Source organism: Phoenix dactylifera, chromosome 6 (genome assembly GCF_051530095.1).
Source record: "Phoenix dactylifera cultivar Ajwa chromosome 6, Ajwa_hap1_PhDact_Kaust_v1.1, whole genome shotgun sequence".
NCBI lineage: Eukaryota > Viridiplantae > Streptophyta > Magnoliopsida > Arecales > Arecaceae > Phoenix > Phoenix dactylifera.
Genome location: NC_143195.1, coordinates 26,142,717 through 26,160,523, shown reverse-complemented (window position 1 = coordinate 26,160,523; position 17,807 = coordinate 26,142,717). Strand labels below are relative to the sequence as shown.

The 17,807-nt window shown below is 39.8% G+C and overlaps 1 long non-coding RNA gene across 1 annotated transcript; it reads right to left on the bottom strand.

Moving 5' to 3' along the window:
- Positions 1-7,685: 7,685 nt before the first annotated feature.
- On the bottom strand, positions 7,686-8,416 carry LOC149753373 (uncharacterized). Its single transcript, XR_016395667.1, has 2 exons — positions 7,969-8,416; positions 7,686-7,784 (listed from the first exon to the last, which is right to left on the bottom strand). It is a non-coding gene; the product is annotated as an uncharacterized LOC149753373 (long non-coding RNA).
- Positions 8,417-17,807: the final 9,391 nt, after the last annotated feature.

Sequence of the window (17,807 nt, the reverse complement as noted above, 5' to 3'; positions counted from 1 at the left end):
TTCTAAGTAATATCTCAATATTACTTGGAGGGCTCATTTGGTTCGCGGGAGAAGAAGGGGGAGAAAGTGTGGTCAACGGAAAAGTAATGAGATACCTCTTGTTTGGTTTTAGTTTTCAAAGAAGAGAGACGGAAAAGTTGTATTTCTATGGAAATATGATTCTCATTTTATGGAAAAGTCTTTTCCATGAAAAATATGAAAAAGTTACTTTTCCATGAGAAAAATGGAAAAGTAACTTTTCTATGAGGTGGGAATCACTCAATTTTTATTTTTTTTCCAAAAAGATCTTTCAGCATTCAAGAAGCATTAAAAAGATATTAAATGCCTAATTTTTATTAAGGGTATAATAGGAATTATATATAACTTTTCCAGAAAAGTGGATGGTCAACCAAACATAAACATTTTAGAAATTTGTCACTTTTTCATGGTCAACCAAACATGCTAAAAGTACTTTTCTAAACATCTTTTTAAAAATCTACTTTTCAGGAATCATATTCTTAAGAAGAAAAAATACTTCCTGCGAACCAAATGAGCCCAGATTGACTTGAATCTTAAATATATAAAGCATTATACTTATTTTATCTAAGATTGACTCGAACCTGAACCAGGCTCAACCTGAAGCTGAATGTATTAGGTTGGGTTTGGGTTGTAGTTAACCAACTATACCTGAATGATTTGGTAGTTTTTAATTTTTTTTTCAGTTTTGACCTGACTCGACTAATTGGACCCAAGCTTAAATCTGAAAGAAAACCGAATTGGGTATGCGTCATGCTTGACATAGCTCGTTTGTTGGTTCCCATGTTTGATATGGCCTCTACCTGCAATTCCATTGCTTTGCTCGGCTAGGTCTGGAGTTGGAGCAAAGATATCCTTGATATTTTATATCTGGCATAAGAATAGCCCTAAAGGCTCGCTGAACTTCGTGCTTTTTCACCGATCTTTCACCAACTTACTCTACCAGCACGAAGCTTTCCCCTTTCTTTTTTAACAATTACCTGCAGGAAGCTTTCAGGTGCCAAAAATTCTCAGATTTTATGCCTTCACAAGTGAGGCCCTGCACCGAACTCTTAATTTTCTACGGGGTTGAGTAATTCCATTCATTTCGCCCTTCTTGGAGAAAGATAGATTTCGAGGAGGCCAATATTTCTACCCACTTTTTCCTTAAGAAAAAGGGGGTGGATAAGCCCCACTCACTTCATTAAGAAAATGAAGGAGAATACATCTTATAGACCTCACCCAGTGTATAGCTGATGTGGGACTAAACAGATACTGCATGAGTCCTCATATACTCCTCCCATTTAAGCTCTGGCATTCTCGGTAGGCCAAAGGTCCAAATCCATTCAAATATAATCACAAATACCATGATCAATCCATGGTTAGTCCCAATAGATCTATGCTGCAGTATTTCCCATTCCACATAAGCTATGGGTCGGATCTGCACTGATACTATTTTTAACAACTCAAGATTTTACTCAAAAAAGTTAGCCGAGAGGTATTATTTGGGTTTCTTGATCTTGTATAAGTATCCAAGATCCACCCAGATGTAGAACTAAATACACGCCCGCACGGATCCTCATACCTCTCCTATCTTATGCAACAATGGTACACTTTAGGTCAACTACAAGTGCCTCTGTGGTTGTTCTTGTGCTTAGAAAACCATCTGCAACTATTTAAGTGCCATTGCTAACTCATTTCAATAGGTCATTGTAGTGGTTAGCATATATTTGTTCTGACACCCACCACAATACTCTTACTCGGTTTACCAGCGCAGAACCTTATCAAAAAAGTCTACCGAAAACATATTATTTAAGTTCATTGGTCTTGTATATAAATACCTAAGATTTCTCCAATGTATATTAATGTAGAATTAAATAGATGTTAATATGAGTTCTTATGTACTCTTCCCATTTACGTTCTGGCATTCTTGCCAAGCTAAGAGCTCAAATCCAATCGAATCCAATTAAAATTCACAATCAACTTGCTGTCGACCTCAAGAAGGCCCACATTGCAATGTCCTCTAATCCACATCTATCATAAGTTACATTTGCTCTGATACTATTTATAATATTTCAGAATCTTATCTTAAGAAAAGCTAGTCGAAATATGTTATTTGAATTTTTTGGTCCTATATAAGTACCTAAATTATCTCCGGCACACAACCAACATGGGACTAAATACACGTCTTAATCATAGGCTTAAAAATCAAGGATAGTTGTAGGTGAGATGAGAACAACGACATAGAAACCTCGGGTTTAAGTAAACAAAACAAGTAATAGGGTAGTTAGAGATGGAGCTCGATAGAGTTTCCATTGAGGAAAGAGACATATCAAGTTTGGTCAGGGTTGTATCTTTCGCATGAAAGAAGTATTCACCTTCCTTTACATGAATCTATTATTGGATCATCAATTGCTTGCTATGAGATATGTGCCGATGGCGAATGCTGAAGTTCGAATCGCTTTTAGATCTATGTGGTGGGTGATCCAACGATTGTTTCATATGAAGGAAGGTGAATGCTTATTTTGAGTGAAAGATACAAACTAGACCCATCGAGTTCCCAAATGCCAATTTGAGAATGGTTCATCAAGCCCTAATTTTGCATAATATATATAGCTTAGCATAACTAACAGGTATACCACTTGTTACCCCTGAAGGCTTGTTTGAATACAGCTGCAATAATCATGCCCGTTGGCTTGGATAGCCCATCGTGCATTACTTCATGATAGTTATTAAAGGGGGTACAACGTTTGTTACATTTTTTTGACTAGAAAACTACTTTTTCGTTCTTTTTCTATCTCACCATTTATTTCAGTAGCTAGCCTGTGAACAAAGCAAGGTGGAGTTATACGCACAATTGTGTAAGGAACTACGTACTTGTATACATTACATTTCTTCTATTGTCATTTACCTCTTATTATGAGCTGATCAGATAATCGGAGTAATAATATTCTCTGACTTTACTATGCTTTCACGATTGCTTAATGAAGTAGGTGGAGTTAATCTCCTCATTTTGTATAAACCAAATATTACCTGGATTGTTTATGGATTTTATGCTATCCTTTGTTGCCCTTGTAACTTTTGTTCGTTTTTTTTTTTTAACACAAATACCATGGAAAGATGCAACGATCATATAGGCTTTGGTGGAGGAGGGTGCCAACTAGTTAAGCGATGGCTACTTGGAATCTTCTGTCCTTGTTTTCCCATGAATGAACACATAAACTTTCTAGTAAACTCGTATTCTTTAATTTTAATTTTCTATATTTTATATTAATTACATTATTTTAGAAGTTTTGATGATTTTTTTTTTTCACATGCATGGAATTTCTAGGTTGGAACTCTTGCCAAAGTACAGCCGAGTCCCCATCACCGTCTAGCTTTGGACTGAGAGGATGAGCTGCATTGCCCCTTAAATTGAATGCGAACCTTAGTTAATGGGCAAAGATTTCCAGTATCCAAGCTAGCTCTTTCCAACTACGAGCTAAGCACCGTCCAGATTCACCCACGTGTCTTATATGGGACCCGTGGCACGAGATGAAGTGAGGATGATGTGTAAAGCTAATCGCTGACAGGTTGGTCAAGCCGCCCGTGGAAGTTTTTATGGAGTTCTGGTCTCATAATCTAATGCCCCATCACATGAGCATAGATTTAGGTTGACTTTTTTATCTGATCTTTGCTAGGAGAAATTATATCATGCACCACGTCCACCAATCTCGCTATTCACCGCATCAATCATCTTATTTCAGTTTTATAAGCTAATTATTATCAAGATGAGCGCATAATAAATGAGATCAGTAAGAATGAAGGGCGTGATTGATGTAGTGCATGGCCATATGGTACTTACGGTGCGGGATATAATTTCTCATGTCAACCCAACAAGCTAAATAATGATAGCTAACTGTTTTGTCAAAAGCAAGTATGGGCAGAGAACTGGAAATAGACAAGTTGAGGGCTGACATGCAGCAAGAAAAGCATAAGCGAAACTATGTAGTAATCATCTACTTGCTAAGTAAACTCTTAAAATATCATGTAACTAATCAATGTGAAGCTCTTCTATTAACCCTCTAGATGGCAGACTTTATGGTTTCTAACTTTTGGGAATCAAAATATAATCTTCATATTAGTTGAGCGATTGTTTATAGGCTGAAAATTTTGTTTTATCACAGTGAATTCACACCAAAAAATGAAGTGAAACTTAATTGATTTGTCATTAGTATTCTTCTACGCATGTGCTTCAAAAAATTATGCCACATGGCTTGCATGCATGCATGTCATGATATGATTATATGGTTGACTGGTCAAAATTATCATTTTTGAAATTGACATTTTGTTTTGAACTATTTAACACCAAGTATTATAGTACTACGAATGATGAAAGATCTTGTTACTTTCCGATATGCCAATCTTCATGTATATTGTTGACCTCTTTTCAATGGGCTTTAGTTTTTTGAATCAATTTGCTAAGTAACATGGTATTAAAGCTTGGATTACTGGAAGTCATGAGTTTAAACCTCCTCCATGAATGAGACCTGTTAAATCTGACATACATTGTTGTCCTATTCCCTATTAGCTTAAACTCTTAAAATTAACCGACTAATCAATAAAATACAATAATACTAAAAAAAATCTCTATAGAGCATCACCGTCTAGTAAATATGCTGACCAGGGAACAAAATTATACTGGGCAATGCTTACTCCAATCATAATATTTACTTAAGAATAAGATAAATTTGAGATTTCAAATATTCTAGCTAGCTACAAGCACAAGCAGCAAAGATGCATGCATGCTATATGGACCATGAGTAGGTTCCGATGGTCCACTTAAATTGCGATATCTCATCCCATATGCAATGGCAAATGCTTCAGAGCACTCTCACTCAATATTTAGTGTATGAAGTTGGGAGGAAGGTTTTCCTTCCTCCATTTTGCCTAGAAAAGAGGAGGAAAAAAAAGATGCATGCATGAAAAGTTTTCATTGAATTTTCCCCCATCAGAACCAATTCTTATAGATTGCATTGCAGCAAAAGGATTTTTTGATGTGCATCAAATGGGAGCCCTATGCCGACGTGGTGTCTACTGCAATTGCTTCAAAGCCAGATTAGTTGACAAATTTCGGACCCCTAGGAGTGACTTTGACATAGCCAAAGGAAATTGGCAGTAAAGAGGACACGGGTATCCTCCCACCTGCATGGTCCGGAAGAAAGAGCAAAAGAGGAGGCCCTCGGCTCCACAATGAGCTGTGGCGTCCCTTGCTGGCCTGTCTTCACGAGTCTATTTAAGACCATTGCCCTCCCTCCCACAAACTCCAAGCTCTTTTAACCCCCTCCTTCCCTCCCTACACCGAAAAACAAAAGGAACTACAGGCCACCAGCGCTTACTCAAATGTCCGCTCTTCTCGCCATGGCCTTCCTCTTTTTCATACTCTCGTCTCCTCCAGGGCTCGGAGTTGTCGGGAATTGCTCGTTATGTGTTGCAACCGCTATGAGGCCGGTGAATTCAAAGCATCGGGAGTATGCAAAGTTGCGACCTTACCCGCGTCGCAAGCATCGGTTCTTCCGTAGCTGGGAGATTACGGGGTGCAAGCCAAGGGTTTTCCAGCCACCCCCATCGGCCCCAAGTCGGTACGTCAACTTTCACACTCTTGGCTCCATGCCGTGCAACGACACAAGGGGACACGAGAAACCATAAAGCTTCTCCGAGGAGTTGTGAGAAGGGAATCTGATATTGTATATGTTTCTCCATTTCTATGTTTTCAATATATATTATTATCAAGAGGGTTTGAGAGTGATGGGAGATGCATGTCTTCCATCGTTATAACAAAGATATTGTACTTCTTTATCAAAACAATGAGAAAAAAGGGGGTCATACATAATATTATATAGGCTGATAAGCATGCAACCATAGTTGTAGAGTACTGTACAGCATTTGATAGTTTTTAGAAGATGGATGACTATCAAAAAGTATACTTATAAATCGTTTTGTTTAATAGCTGTCTATGTTTTAACGGCGTCCATCGAGAGCTGCACGACATTAGACTGTATGGCCCAATAGTCATATCACTAAATGAATAAATAACAAAGTCTCTCTCTCTACCAGCTGCCTAAGATTTATAGTTAAAGAATAAGAACAGGTAACACCGTTGATGCAGGAGGAGGGGTGTCTTAGTTTGGCCGGAAGCATTCCGGAACTTACCTACCTCATTTGAGGTCAGAAAAATAGAGGTGTTTTTCAACTCTTTTTCTTTAAAAACATCACGGGTAATACAAGTTACAACTTGTTTTAATTTTTTAGCTGGAAAATCTGGAGGGATTGTTGGCCAGAAATGATGCAGTAATAACTGGTGTACCATGTTACAAACGCGCATCGAGTAATAGAGGCTTCTCACTGTTACGGGGGGTTCTCCGAATTTAGTCCCACATCGGCCGTGTAGCGGGAAGATCTGTGTCATATAATGGGGGGCTCAATCACCCTTCCCTAAGGAGGCGCCTTTTGTGGGGCAAAACCGTGAGACGCCGTGAGAAGGGCTCCGGATACGCTCGACCCCCGAATCGGACCCAAAGCGGACAATACCTTCTGGGGGACACTCTCTCTTCTGCTGCTCGGCTGGTGTGTGGGCTCTGCTGGTGACGGGGTGTAAATCCCGCATCAGATGGCGCTAGAGGAAGGGCCTCGGCCCTCCGCCTATCCAGCAAGAAGCCGACCCGGGCACAGGACCTCCCCGCTGGGGGGGTTGTGTTACGGGGGGTTCTCCGAATTTAGTCCCACATCGGCCGTGTAGCGGGAAGGTCTGTGCCATAAAATGGGGGGCTCAATCACCCTTCCCTAAGGAGGCGCCTTTTGTGGGGCAAAACCGTGAGGCGCCGTGAAGAGGGCTCCGGGTACGCTCGACCCCCGAATCGGACCCAAAGCGGACAATACCTTCTGGGGGACACTCTCTCTTCTGCTGCTCGGCTGGTGTGTGGGCTCTGCTAGTGACGGGGTGTAAATCCCGCATCACTCACTATTCGCAAAACCAAAAAAAAGAAAAAGAAAGAAAGCTTCTCTCCGTGATGTCTTCTTGGATAAGATTTACTCAGATAAAAAGCAAATTACCAGCCAAATTTAGTTTACTGATCAAATAAACAGCAAAATTCTAGCCAGATTCATCTGGGTTCACTACAAGAAAAGTGAGATTTCCCGACGTTTTTTACATCTTTTGCCGACGCTTATAAGCGTCGGTAAAGACCCACCCCACGCTATGCAAAGCGTCGCTGAAGCGTTGCCTATACCTGAGTGGGAAAAATTTGTCCCGGCGCTTTTGAAACGCGTCGTAAAAGGTTGATTTTTGACGACGCTTTTTAGCGATACTTTTAAGCGTCGCTAAAAGTACCAAAGCCAACGCTTATAAGCGTCGCCGTTAGCCTTAAATTTTTTAAAAAAAAATATTTTTCCATAAAGAATCAGAACATACTCCAATGGACTGGGAGAAGAAGTCGCCGGCGGGGGCCTACGGGAAGAGGAGCCGGCGGGGGCTTCACCCAAGAGGCCAAGAATAGCTACTTCCACCTGCCGGCGCGAGAAGCGTTCTTCGCCGATTCGCCCTCGCGAGTCGCGCCCCAACCCCGATGGGAGATGTCCTGCGGCTCCTGCCGAGAGAGGAGAGTCTCTCTCAGAAATGAAGAGCCTCTCTCTCTCTCAGCTCTCTGGCTCCCCTTCTTTCTCTGGAGAGGACCCAACTCCCTCTCCTCTCTCACGATCTCCTTCTCCAGCTACCTCCGAGCCACTTGATTAGTAACCAATTCCATCCTCAGCTGCTAATCCGAACATAATTAGTAACCGAAAAACAAAGAATCAGAGTCCCCACAAAAAAAAACCTTATGTAACACTCTCCGTCCCCACGGAGGATTAGGGTTTAGGAAGCGGAGGTAAAAGCTGGCTAGCAAATTTCTGCGGAAAAAACGAATCTGAGAAATAGAGGAGGGGGAGATAGCGTGCCTTCTTGAGGGCTAGCGCGAGCCCTCACCCGCACGTTCTGCCACTGCTCCTGCGCATCATCCTCGCCGCCATCGACAACCCCATCCCTTTCCTCCTCCTTCTTCTCCCGCCGCTGACGGTGGGGCGATGCTTCTCCTTGTCGGGCTTCGCCGGCTGCTGGCGACTCTTCTCCGGCTCGCCGTCGGGCTTGAGCTTGGTGCGCTGGATGAGGGAGCTGAGGTAGCGGCTTCGGCGCTCGAGCTCCTCCGAGGCGCCCTCCATTATCTTCCGCTCCTCTCTCATCGGGAGCTGAGGTAGCGGCTTCAACGCTCGAGCTCCTCCGAGGCGCCCTCCATCGTCTTCCGCGGATCTGCTCTTCGGATGAGGGAGAGGAGAGATTTTTAAGGGATTATGTCGGCGCAGGATCAGCTAGGGCATCGGGAGGGAAGCGAGCGATTTTGAAGGGATTTGGCCTTTGACGACGCTTATAAGCATCGTCTTAGGTCCAGACTTTTGCCGACGCTCTAAAGCGTCGTCGATTCTCAAAATGTACCAACGCTTTTTATAAGCGTCGGCAAAGTCAGGCGCTGAACTAAACTTTTACGACGCTTCTCCATAGCGTCGGAAAAAAGGCATCGGGAAATCTCACTTTTCTTGTAGTGGTTATGCTAACCACGAGCACCTGGAACATGTCTTCTAAGCACTGGGTCCGAATCACCATTAAGAAGGCTACAACATCTTAACCGCAGGAGATCCACTCTCTCCAAGGACTACCAAAGAACAATGATGGGTTATCCCAGTCCCGGCCGTACCCAAGTGCAAGAAAAAATTGCAAACCAATGTGATACCAAGGGGCCAAAGCTATGGATAGAGCTTTCGGAGGAGTGGGCTTTGTTATTAGGAATAAGCATGGTAGATTGATTGTAGCTGGAGGTCGGAGCACACCAAGATTGACGGTTGTTGGGGCATAGCTACGAGCTGTCTGGAAGGGCATCCGGAATGCGAGATGTATGTTGGGGGTCGACAGATTGTGCATTGAGGGGGACTTTGCCACGGTGATTGACTGGATACAGAGAGTGGATAGATATGGTGATGGCCATCCTTTGATTTGGGATACTCGTAGACTGGTTCAAAAGATGTTAGCTGTCTAGATTGATCATGTGTATCGTGAGGTGAACAGAGCTGCAAACTGGGTCGCCTCATATGTGGCTCGTCACTCTGGGGACGTCATCTGAACTAGTCTTGCATGTGTTTCCCACTTGTTGCATGGCTTACTTTCTCTTGACTTGGCAGGATGTACTCAATCTTGATTTATTGAAAATGAAATGCCGTTTTGACCCAAAAAAAAAAGGAGGGGCCAAAGCGAAAATTTTTCATGAAACACTGCCTCCAACCCCCATTGATTAACCCTATGAGACTTTTTTTTTGCTGAAAATGGTAGTATCCTACATAACGTGTATGGATACAATCAAGAAAGTCAAAAAGCAAAATATCATGGAGAGCAGAATATCCTCCAACCCCCATCTTATTACTAACCATGGCCCGAATATCTCTCAGAAGTGGGTGGTAATAGCTGACCCCCCTCCCTCCCGAAACCTGCAGAATCCATCCGATGACTGTCGCAGATTCGCCCTCCAGAAGGACCTCTCTCCCCTGCAAGGCATGCCAAACATAGCACAATCCAGACCAGGCCGCTCTCAGCTCCGCTTCTGGCATTGAGATGTCGAACAACTAGCAGCCCCCGACTGCGATCACTCTAGAATTCGGGCCCCTAACAACGAAGCCCGCACCTCCCCTCCTGCCGCCCTGCAGGACACATCTATCGAAATTGACCTTGAGGAAGCTCGGGGGTGGGGGCTTACAGATGAAAAACACCAAGCGAGACGCTCCACGAGTAGATGAGAAGCCCCAGATATTCCAAGCTGTCAAAGGTCTATCCGACTAGATGGCTTAAGAGGCCTCCATTGCCAACAGTCGCGCCCTCTCCACCAGCACCTCCGGTGGGGGGCATCTCTCCCTAAAAGTCCATGCATTTCTGGCAAGCCAGATCTCATAGGTAGTATAGATCGTCTGCACTACCTCCGATTTGGACTGTAAGGCCCCCGCCAATCGACGAATAATCTGGAGAAAGGCCGCCACATGACACCAAAGCACCATGGAAAACCTCAACTGCCTCCAAACCCTCCTAACACTGATACTCAGGGCACTAGGGGGGATACCAATGCCCCTCTCGAATAGCAATAGTCTAGTTGGTAGCCTCCCCCAAGCGAACTTCTAGAGAAATAAAGCCACTCTGGGGTGCAAGCCGAATCGCCAGATCCATCTAAGGTCCACCCCCAACTCTCTCCAATCCTGGACAACACTGCAGATGTTGGCTACTCTGACCCTAAGGCTGCAGGAAGAGCTCCACGCCCTGACATCAAGGCAAGGGTGCCCTGAAATTGGGAGCGACCGAATCCGCTCTGCAATAGCTCCCCGAACAACTGATCTATCCGGTGGGTATCCCACCCCCCACCTCCAGGTAGAAAAACGTCACAAATTCGGACTCCATTCCCAGCCTCTCGGGTGGCGTATTAGCTTCTTTTGTGAAAGGATGATTGTGTCATATTGAGGCACTCTAAGTGTTAAAATATTTACAGAGGAATACAAGAGAAAAAAAGAGAAAAATAATTTTATTTTTTTTATTACATTCGGTACATCTCAGAAGTTATATATATTGTACAGACTCCATATAAAAAGAATAATATAGGATGATATATGAACACAATAATAATATAAAAAAAATTATGGGTGATGCAGTTGTTACATGATTTTAAAAATTATGCTAACATCCTCCTCAAACTCAAAATGGTACTGTAGGTGCCAGTTTGAGTTTGAAAATTAGATTACAAATATACCTAGAAACTGATGTACTACAAAAGCTAAAGTAGTAGTTCAGAAGCTGACGTGATAAACTAGGAGCTGACATAGCAGCTTAGAGACTGACGTGGTAGTGGATCAAGAGCTATGTGGCAGTGCAAAACATGATGTGGTAGAACACGAGTTGTTATAGTAACTCAAAAGTTGATATAGCAGATTAGGAGTTGACATAATAACTCGGAAACCAATATGGCAACCTAATGTATCAAGCTAATGTGATAATATAGATTTTGATATGGCAGAGCAGAAACTGACATAGTAGTTTAGAAACTGATGTGGCAAATCAGAAAGTTAACACAACAAACTGATGTGTTTGGTAATACTAACGTAGCTAACTAATGCGGTAGAGTAATGCGTCCAGGGACATGACTGACTAACATAGCAAACTGGTGTCTGTTGATATGTCAGTTCTTGCCGGGGCATATAATTGTGATGGGTGGTGAGAGAGGAGATAGAGTTGATAGACGCAAATGATGGCCTTATACAGGAAGCTAGATCTTCATTCAAGTCTTCTACAACTAAGTTTCCAACCTATTCATATACTTTGAACCAAATACTGATGACCCTAGTTTAGGTCTTAACTTGGTTCGGGCAATGAATATTGCTGCACTTTTCCTACATTATCTTGGATAAGAGGATTATTTAATTACAGCTTGGATTAGCATCATCTAAAACTATTTGAACTGGTGAGACCCAGGCCTGGCCCATTTAGAGCCAACCTGGGAGCGGCCCAGGAAAGGCGAGTGGACCAGCGGGGTCGCATGGGACCACGTGAACAATTTTGGATGCAGACGCTTATGGCCTCTGCGTACACAAATTCTATCTTTATCTATTCAAAAATTTATTCAAAAATTTATCACCTAAGTTTTGCTAAGAACTTTAACCTAGGATTTAGGGATGTGTTATGAACTTATAGAATTTTAATCTTGCAAAATTTAAAGAATTTTTAAGATTATTTGATTTGTCGAATGAAATATCAAAGTGACCTGGTACGCAGAGTAAGACAAAACAGAGTACTAGTTTTGAAGTTGATTGAAACACAGCTTAGTTTTGTAGTATTCTAATGTGATTTTTAGGGAGCTGTGTTTTGAATACTCTGATTAGAATTAATATTTTTTCATTGAACTGTAACTCTACTATGCAATACTTGATAACTAATTGTCTGTATGATAAGAGGTGGATGAGAACACTTGATCAATTGAGTATGTGGCTTGATCATCAAAAAAAGTATATGGCTTGGGTTTGAATCATATTAACTAGCCATGTTTTATAGATACCTAGTCATAGGGTGTAAGTATGACACTGTTGATATTTAGTCACCGGTATAAGCATGTCCTATCGATACCCGGTCATAGGGCATAAACGTAATAATGGCTGCTAATAAGTTACATTTACTGATACCTATATTATGGACTCGTCCATGGAATATCAAAATTGGGTATTAGTTTTAGAACTTCAGAAGAGTATAAATATTTTTATTTGGTTATATTCCTTATAGTATTTTTTATACATGTATAAAAAATTTATTTTCTTACACATATCATTTGACACTAAACATATTCTTAGGAATATGTGGGGAATACTTACTAGGTTGGTGAGCATATTATCATGAGTTTTCTCATTTTGCAAGTGTGATTTTGAGAGTATGATTAAAACAAGGCCTGGTATTCAATATGGACTGATGTTATCTTTGGAGTTTGTTTTATTGAAAGTTATCTGAGAATTTCTAGTTAGGTTGAAGGTTTGAAAGCCATATAGAGTTAGAACTTTATGATTTAATTTAGGTATAGTTTTTGGGATGGTTTCGGAATTATTAGGTTATTATATATTGGGGTGCTTAGTTTTTTTTTTAACTCAATATATGATTGATTTACAGGTTGAATGCCTTGCATACTTATAGAGCTGTATCTTCTAGGTGTGTGGTAGTTGCCATGTCTTCGATCTATGGCACCCTCAGACCGGGTCATGACAAAATTGTTAGGTTTTTTAACAATTTTGAGGTTCATTGGTCCTTTAATAAGGTTTTTAATAATTTTGAGGCTCACAATTGGTCCTCTACACTTTGTGTCCTGTCTATCTTAAGCATCATGAACCTCCTCCACAAGATACAAAGTCCTCCCAACGTTGTAGGGTTATTCAAACATGTGCAAGTCCCATTGTTCAGGCAAAACTCGCATAAGATGATGTAGTTTACATGTCCTTCCATCAATATCATCAACTTATAGGCCCAACTGGTGTCATTTTGATTAAAAAAGTTGATCACATTAGTTGCCCCAAAGTTTATCCTATATTTAGGTTTGCAAGGTATTTTTAAAGAAAAAGAAGCATAGACTATTTGAGCAATTGCTCTATAAGCATTATGTTGCTAATTACAGCCATCAATGTACCTGAACATTAGAAGTTCTGCATCTTAACTACTAGCTGGAGTTAGGAGAGGGGCTATGAGGAAAAAGCATACTCAAGCAGCTGCAATACATGAACTTCTTATTAGTCTTTTTATCCCTTCAGCTCCACATTTCTAGGAAATCTAGTTAGATAATGAATGCTGAGGTAGTTCTTTGAACCGTGATTTGCTTAGGGATGGCAACGTAGGTGGGTTGGGGAAGGTTTGAATCAGGTGAAAAAATGTTAGGGAAGTAAGGGGGAAAATGTTTGAGATAATTTATTTCTAGAAGGCCAGTGCATACAGAACCAAACCTGTGCACTCGGTGAGGACTTGAGCGCAAATAAGTCCAACACGCATGCAGAACCTGAAACTACGTTAACAAAAGAAAATATTTTTCCCTTTATGGGAAAACAATATGAAGACAAAAATATTACAAATGAAGACTAAAATCCTTAAGAGAAAACTGATCAAACAATGTTTCTTGTCTCTCTTTTGATACTGCTAGAAGATCCCAGATCAAAAGAATACTTTTCTGGACCACAACCTTCTCTAAACTAATCAAACAATAAAGTATCGAAAAACTCTTACAAAGGAAATCGATCTGGAGATCTCAATAATAATGAAAATGGACTTATAAATGAGTTTCCTTCTTTGTCTTTTCCTTCTTCAAAAAGAGGGGCAAATAATCTGCTCAAACAATGAGGCCACCAAGGTTTCCTCCAAAATGTCTTCTATAAGTCTTGTTTGGTTAGCCATAAGTGGGCACTCGAAGCCATTTATGCAACACCACAGATTGGGTGGCCTCGTACGTAGCGAATCACTCCAAGAAAACCCTGTGGATCGGAGAAGGGGAGCTACCTAGAGCACTCTATACTAAAAGTGTATGAGTTATCTGTTGCAGCAAAAATAAAAGGCCATTTATGCAAGAGGTGACTTCAGGCATGTGGTTGTTCTAAAGTGGCCTAAAGTGTGACAGAAAACGAGTTCCCACAGTAAGAAGAACCGGGCTAAAAAATATGGGAAGCAACTTCAACTAGTAGAGGGCTAATATTACTTCAACATAGTAGCTACTACGCATCCACATTGAGGCAACCAAACATGAGTTTAGATCCTCTACAGTGCACATTATAGAGTGCAGTAAGATTATAGATGGCCACTACATCTCAAAGATGGGCAGCTCCGATTCATTTCTCAAATACAACAAGGCACCATCAGTGCTATACATAGCACGCCGTGGTGATAAAGGAGAGCTACCCATCTTTGAGTAGATGATATGGCAGCTATCCACGATGGTACCGCACTCCTCGGTGCAAAAGTCATCTTTCACCAAACATACCCGATAGAAAGTCTTTGCCCAAAGGTTCTTCATACCAGCCCATAGTCTAGAGATTTCACTCTAAGAAAATGGAAATCATACCGAACTCATCAAGTTCGGCTCGAGGTTAGGTTCAACATTAATGATTATTTAGGATGGAAGTAAAAGCCTTCAATTATTTTTCTTTTCTCTCGAGAAATCCATCATGCTTTATTATCACTGTGAAAAAAGCTCAAAGCCACAATTTCTAGCTGTTGAATTATTTCTTGAACTTGTTCCAAGGCTAGGAATATTAAAATGAGTATGAAGTGAACAGATAAATTTCAGATCAACCTAAATCAAGCATTTTTTTTCATGAGGAAAAAGACTTTCTTTAGAGCTTGATCTACTAACCTGTATTTTCTTCGTGTCATCACTAATACTCAGCAAAGATCAAGTAATAGCAGTGACTGCCATGGGAAAAAAGAGTGGGCCAGTATCATGCACCAGCATGTGCCCATTTAAGAAGATAGTAATTCCAAGTTGGAAAAATAAAGTAAGATTTTAAATCCTTGTCTTGGTCATAACCCGGCCGAAACTTGCTCCTTTCAAAAGATCTTCATGGGCTCGATCATGGATGACAATATTTTTTAGGGATCCCTATTGGGCTTAAATGAGACCATAAATTCAAGAGCAAGTTCAAGAAACAACTCTAGCTCAACACCATCTTAGCCTCGGATATACTAAGCCAGTCATTAGAGCCATGGGACCGAAACCCAAATGAGACAAATTTCGAAGACCCAATCAACCGCTGATTGAGATTGGGTTACAATGATTAGGTCTCCTACAAATCTTGTCTTTTGACGATAAAGGCCATGTTTGAGATTGCTTTCGAAGAGGCCGAAAGCACTTTCTGGAGTCCAAAAGGCATTTATGGGTGTTACATAGATGTTAGGTAAAAAATCTGCAATAACTTTCTAATCTTTCTCGAAACTGAAAAATTTCTACTTGCCAAAAGCTTTAATTTGAAGCTTCTTCCAAAAACACTTTTTGAAGCCCATTATAAAGCTATTTGTGTTACCAAAATACCCCTGAACTTTGTAACTATTACATTGTTTATTATAATATTTAGAATAAAATAAAATATATGAATTATAGATTAACAATAGTTTGCATTATATTATATTAATATAAAATAATATTATAGTATAATATTACTAAAATAGTAGTACCACATTCATATATTATAATAATAATATACTATGTAATTATGTATCGTTATGTATAATAATAGTTGTAATACTTTGTACCAAAATATTGTATTATATTTATTAAGTAATAATGGATATACTATATTATATTATGTTATGTTATGTTATGTTATGTTATAGTATAGTATATTAATATTATGACAATACCACATTATTATCAATATTTATCATAGCAATGATATTTTACTAGTATAATATTATTATATTCTTATAATATGATACTAGTGTATCATAATAGTATGCTATTCTAGCATTATACTATTCAAAATAAATAATTTGTACATTGAGAATACTTTATTATAACAATTCTTTATAAAAGAAATTGGCAGCATTATGCAATATTCTTTAGTATCATTTTCTTATACAAAAAGCAACATAGTACTTTAGAAATGTACTTACCAAATACCAAATAACTTTTTGCTAGAAGTTCTACTAGGAAAAGTTCTACTTCTAGAAGTTTTACCTGCAAAAGCGCTACCACTAGCAGCAGTTTCAAACAAGACCAAAGTCATTTCAACTGTCCGTAAGGCATTGGATCATTTCAATTGTGGAGGAAAAGAAATAGAAAGACATCTAACACCATTCCCCCAAATTTGCTTTAGTTAAGAAGAACCCTAGTTTACCCATTCCTCCTCCTCCATCAAAATCTTAAAGGGAGCTTCCCATTGAAAAAATAGAGAGTAATGTCTTCATCATCGATAGATACACATCTATGTTCGACGACAACCCTTGCTTGAAAGGAAAAGTAGTACTTGCTGTTTCATGAGAAAAGTGGATGTAGTAGGATAATTGTGATTGAACAGCATATTACTCATGTGACTTTTCAAGAAGCTTTTTCTAGCAGTTTGTTCCATTTTTCTTGTCCTGACTTGTCTTGTTAGAGCATTTCAGATAACTCTTATCAATAAGTGAAGCACATCCAGCCTAACCTATTTTGATTTTATGTGTTCAAACCCATAAAATTACATACTACATGCTTGACCCGCATGTGAGACCACTGCATATGCGTGACTCCCTTGTGGCTGTCAGACATTTGTCTTTTGTTTATAAGGTGAATGATCCAGTCTTGCACTGTTTTCAGGCAATTCAAGGACAATCTTAAGACTGGTCTTCGAACTACTTAAACTTCTTTGTTAGCAAATCAACATACAAATGCCTAGTTTAGCTTTCTTCTTAAGATGCATGCCTGTTGGCTCCATGAACAAGCAAGTTGTTTGATGGATGCAGCTGGCAGCTGTCATCTTTTGTTTGTCTCATCTTGAATCCATTTTTATTCCTCATTCTGATTCAATTGTTGAGACAATTGAAAGTAGTGTTTACTAACTCACTTCAAGATGCACAGAGCTTTAGATGCAAATTGACTGCATTAAAGGACTAGAATGCATCTAAAGTATGCTTAGCATGCATCCAAAAATTAATTTTGATTGGTATACCTTATGCTAAGGCAAATTTGAGCATTTTTCATCATAAGGTGGACCTATTTTCTCATTAATCTATCATAAGAGTTGGAGCCTACTATTTTTTTTTTTTTTTTTGGATGACAGCAAAAACATATCATTAAGTTTGTCAAATGTAGATAAAATCTTCTTTATTACAGAACTTAAAAGGAAAGCAGAAGACCATCAACTATTCTAAAGGTATTAGTCTTTAAAAAAATGTTCTGAAATCCTTACACACTAGAATAAGAAGCAAATATTAGCAGTTTTTTAAAACAGGCACTGAAGAAGTGCATTCCTCTTCTGTCCATAGTCAACATTTTGAAAGGAAGCATTATACATAGAAATTTTCTCTTGCATGGACCACCCGTATATATGCTTGGTCTTTCATATCTATAACGTTTTATGACTATGCTGAAAGAAACTTAGCGTTACTACACTGTATACATCAATACCAATATTCTCTTGCATGGACCAGTTGTATGCTTTGTCTTTCATACATACAATACTTGGTTATTATTCTAAAAGAATCTTATTAGTTACTATCTCCAGCT